Source organism: Zeugodacus cucurbitae, chromosome 2, assembly GCF_028554725.1.
Source record: "Zeugodacus cucurbitae isolate PBARC_wt_2022May chromosome 2, idZeuCucr1.2, whole genome shotgun sequence".
Classification (NCBI taxonomy): domain Eukaryota; kingdom Metazoa; phylum Arthropoda; class Insecta; order Diptera; family Tephritidae; genus Zeugodacus; species Zeugodacus cucurbitae.
Window position 1 is genome coordinate 87,232,683 of NC_071667.1, and position 5,743 is coordinate 87,238,425.

Genomic DNA, 5,743 nt, shown 5'->3' on the forward strand with positions numbered 1-5,743 from the left:
AGGTTAAATTAAAATCTTTGGATTCGCACAAATACGTACATTGTGCACGCGTCTTTTGCAGAGTAATGAGTGTGTTTGTATCGCAAGCAAGAATAACACAATAGCTAACCAAGTGGCGTAAGACCGTAGCCATCAGCCAAGACTGGGTCAATGTCTCCAGCCAAGCCGAATTCATTTTCAAACGACGTAAGGCCAAAGCACTCACTGTGAGTCACTTAGAGCACAAACTGAAAATGTTTTTTTTTTCTCTTAACACTATAACTGTTGATTGAAAGCGGAAACTTTAGGTGATATTATTTCAATATTGACAGCTCATTATGATTTAAAGTTCACTACTGGGAACAAGTGAAAAAAGGATTCAAATAAATATTAAATTCTTATGTATATAACAGTCAATCTCGAAGTTAACAGTACTTTAATATATTTTTATTTGTAAAAATTTATGAAATTGATCCCTATATGCCATATATTCCTTTTGTCCTTACGAGGACTCAGAGGACTCAGTCTCTGACTTCAGAAGTTTTTTCGGAAACAAGACGTTAACAATGTTTTGGGCTAAACAAAATTATCTATAAGCATTAAAACGAAACCAATGGCAAAATTCCAAAAGTGTCACACTTTGGTTTTGGTGTCAACAAAACATTTCTGAAGTTCGAACCAACTATGATCTCTTCTTACGTAAATGTTTTTGTCATTGCTTCTTGTAGTTGGTAGTCGCATGGAAATTTCGCTTACATCCACACGTATGTCAAGCACAACATATAGTAACTATTGAATTGAAGGTCTAATGGTTTTCGCCACTGACCTTAGTTTCACTCAATCTACAAATTGTACGCTAGAGTAGCGCCCACACCATTCCTCAGCAATATATGACAATACCAACAACATTCATGCATTTACATATAATTTCGAATTCAATTGATAATTTCGTTAGTAAAAACTATAAAAAAAATTAAAACAAAACTTACGACAAGAGATTTGTACTATAAAATGAGAAACGCTGTTTGGGAGGTTTAAACGTCGCCATGACATTAACCTTGTTGAATTTGGTCTAAATCGGGGAGGGAAGTTCGAATATGTTGGAGTAGGATTACAAAAAATGGGTTATTGCTTTTTGAGTTAATAATTAATGCCGAAAGTAATGCGTCGGTATAATTTATAAATGAAATTGCCAGAAATTGTATTTATTTGTAATTTTACTTACCAAATAAAAAAATGGGAGTTTTTGAAAATCTATACTTAATTGTGAGTACAACACTCTACGCAAAGTTTTTCAGTTTATACATTTGGAAAGCAGCATTATTGTCAAATTATCAAAAGTGATTTGCGACTGCCGGAAATACACCAGAGCCACGCTTACTGATGATGTCATATGTATTAATATGTATATTTCAGCAACTGATCGGTTCTCGCAGTCAGAGACATCCAACGCATGCGAAGAAATGCAATAAAAAGAAACCATTTCTTTCCTTTGTTTGCAGCGATCTTAATTGCACTGTGTCTTTTGCATGATTAAGTCGTTGAAGCGTGGGCGACGCTGTTTTTAGTTGTGATTAATTCCAGCAGAAACTAAAGCGCAGCCAGAATTGCTGCTCAATCCGAAAGTGGACATTAATTATATTTTTATATTTCCTCCTTATTTCGTAATGTCAACAATATTTTACGAAACATTGTTTAAAAATATGTATATGTAAGTACATATAGTATTTTTTGCAAATATTATTAGATTATGTTTATTGTCGTTCTTTAAATATTAATAACACTTATAATTTCGAACTGAAACTATTTAACATTTTTGCAAAACTTTTTTCAAAAGGGGAGCTTAAGTTTGTCCAATAATGTATTTTTTACTTTTTTTGATGATGATTTTATATCAAATTTTTAAAATGAGAAGAAAATGTAGTTGATATTTTGTTGATTCGTTAAAAAAATATAATATGTACAAAAAGCTTGAGTTTAACAACTATATTATTTGTCAAAAAATGTCATATTCACATTACAGTTGACCCTTTGACAGAGAGATGCTAGATTATATTGGGAGTAAAACAATATCACCGAACACAAAGAGCTCAAGCTAAGCGTAATTGCGGTTAAGATATTTTATCAAACACGGATCCCCTTATCCAGAAACTCCATATAAGCAGTTCGTTTCCCGGATAAGTCATTGTAGAGTTTACCGAAGTCATCAACGATGGGTTTAGGAAAATGGATTAAGGGAAAGGGGGTTTTAGATGGTTGTCGAAACAGCTCGTTTCCTATGCTTTCATTAGATGACTTCAATGACAATTGATCTGTCCTTGCCGGTTTAAGCCGGTCTAGATAACCAAATAAAAACTTCATGGCAGACAGTTACCAGTCTTTAGCGTGTTGAAGGTTTACTAAGCTCACGTTGTGAGTAACAAATCCTCAAGTTTATTCAATACTGGGAAAAAGCGCCTTCTGGTGACACGGGTCTACATAGCTATAAGATTAGTTCATAAAGGTGAAAATTGCCCATTTTGTATAAATGTACCCTTTCCAAGCAAATAACTGTCAACTCAAATGAAAAAAATGTTTCGACTTGTACTTGATATTAGCTGACATGGGAGAGCTATTTTCTAACATTCCCAACTTAATTAGATTGCACGTGGGTCTTCGTTGAATATAACAGATAAAAAAAAGGTCTGCTCTCGAAGACTTTTAAAACAAAATAGAATTTAAGAATATAAAATATATAATTAAAACTATTGTAAGTCCACCAAACTCCCAAAATCATATTTTAATAGTTCTTATGTGATTAAGTAAAAACTTACGATGAGTCCTTTGAGACACGCGAACTAACGATCGACTCGTGATGTCTCTTTTTGGCATCCGAACGTGTATATCTGGTACGTGGTCTATAAATGTAAATGAAAGATTATCATTTTAAAAACATAAGTCAATAATACTTTCATAAAAAATGATTACTTACGGTGATGAGACATCAGTTGGCAGAGGCGACGCCTCTTCAGAGTCCACGCGTCTGCGCTTATCTCTATGACCACCCGAAGAACGATCGTTGGAATGGTGACGTCTACGTGTCCTAGGCATCTACAAATTATTTAAAAATTACAGAACAGTTAAATAATATATAGTTAAAAAGCATGCTAGAATGAATAAAATCCTTTGATAAAAGACCGAGTGTTTAAGGTCTAGTAAATAAATTAAATATAGTATAAAAATGGACATCACATTCTCCACTTTTCAAAAACCTAAGACCTTTTCTTATTTTCATCGCAATTAATTATATGTATTTTACTATTTATTTGCCATATACAAAAGGACACTTATTATTGATAAGAAAAAACATGTACGTAGGCATAAGCGAGTTTGGCTTTTACTATATAGTAAAACATACACTTATGCACATTTGCGAATAAAATGCGTTGCAAAAAGATTGTATTGTTTAGAGTACGATAACAGCATTTCACCTTTAAAATTTCCAAAAAAAAATCTACAACTATTACTCATTTTTCAGAACTTTATTATAATTATTAAAGATTATAAGAACCATAACATTATACGATTGCTAAATTACACCAGTTTCCCGTATGTGAAATTACCACTTCGCTTTCAATTTCTTTTGATTTGTTCTTCTACCTTATTTTTCACAATTTTGCACTGAAACTCGTTTTAGCGAACAGCACTCGAGATTGATTTTTTGTATAACTAGTGTATGTTTGTATGCGCGCCGACAATGCCAGTGAAAAATGCAAATAACAATTTGTGTGTAAATCTTTTAGGTTATAGTCCTATATGCAAACATATACTATTCAATAAAATAACGAAACGCAAATTTCACTTATTATAAAGTTATCCAAGCACGAAATCGAACTTTATTTTAATATCATAAAATCTCACGTATTCTCAATACTAATAAATCCAAACACACTATGCGTTGAAACTTAGGTTGACATTTTTAGTTACTGTCAAATATGAACAATGTGACGTCTGTCAATATTGATTTTAACAACAGAGGGCACTGTTTCTAAGTATTCCAAATATTCACCACATGATAATCGTAACACAAAACAATAAATTAAAAATTAAATAATTCCAAAAATACATATAAAACAATCCCTATTTATCTTTAAATTATTAACTGTAAATTTTTAAATAAAAATAAAAACTTTGGTTAATAACAAAGATGGCAAACCAAAATAAATGTGGTGAATATTTTATAAAAAAATTTTGCGCGCTATTTGTTTGTTGAATAATACAAAAACTCATAAAATAACCATCCATAATTAAATACCCATTTTAAAGTAGAACGACTGTTCTACTTTATATTAAAGTGTGGTTTTTAACCACAGTGGTATAGTAGATTAATAATCAAATATCGAGAACTTTTCTCTGACTCGATAAAAGGTAGCGGAATTCCCCCCAATATCTTTAATTAATGCAAAAAAGGAATATCACTCACCTCAGGTGCAATTATCGGCGAAGATGGATATGTGAGCGCTAAAAACGGCGAGGCAGGTAGATATAATCTACTCCAAAGCGTATTCACCAGATTTGTAATGCGCTTCCAAGTTTTAATGGCCGGGTCCTGTATACGTATAAACATCGACCTTATGTTGAGCAATTTTCTCTTAAATTGCAGCTTCTCCAAATGGTGCCGCTTGAATGCTTTATAGTTTGTATGAATTGCTTTATTCAAAATTCCGACGTTTTCTACCCTTAATATTTTTTACTTTTTTCGTTTTAGTGAACACCAATTTTTGTTTCTTTACACTTTATCTTCTTGTTCGCGTCTAAATTCAAACGTCAATTAAAACTCAAAGACCGTACGCTTTTTTACACATAAGCACGGTGAATATGATCAAAAAGAAAGTGACGCTAAGTTCGAATTCACCATGAGAAGAAAAATATTAGCCAGTGATGCCATTAACACATTCAGTAAATTGTTATCGTATTATTGTATTTATTTTGTCCTATCAAGCTTCCAAATTATTATTATCATTGCATTTAACCAAAGGATTAAAGCTGATGCTATGAATATTTTGGTTGACTGCATAAAAACCTTTACTCTAATCCAATGCGCATCACAACTTTGTTTTTGTAGTCAGCGCTCTTAAAAAGATTACCATTTATTGTTCTTGCATTGTTTTTATTTCTCATAAGGAAAGAAAAGACAAGATGGTAATCTTTGATATTTTCTAATCGAATGTACAATTATATATATGTACTTATAGTTTTTAACATTCAACAAGCATTAAATAAATCTAAACTATTTTCACAATTGTTTTGCATTTTTTGTTGTTTTGATAGTGAAGTTGGTTGCGGTTAGAGTCAATGTATCTTGTTAATGCTACCAGATAGAGGCAGATAGTAAAAAGTAGTTCAACATTGATTTATTTAGTCACAGAATTTATAAAAAAATGTTTGATAATCTTTAATTTTAATTGGAACCAATAATTTTTTATACTGGCAGAATGATAAGTAAATCCAGCAATGTTCATTAAAATTGATCAGTTGGGAATTTGTGGAACAGTTTGACCGGAAGTGCATCTTTCCTGTATCTATATATATCCGTTAACGGATTAAACTTATAATAATAAATTAAACTAAGGGAAATAAATATATACAATTTATAAAAGTAGTAATATAGCAAAATTAAAATAAAAAATGATCAAAACAAAAAAAAATTTGATATGAACTTGTAGTGACTATTTAATGCGCATGTTCCGAAATTTATGCAAAGTTCATTTTCGAAGAAGTAGGT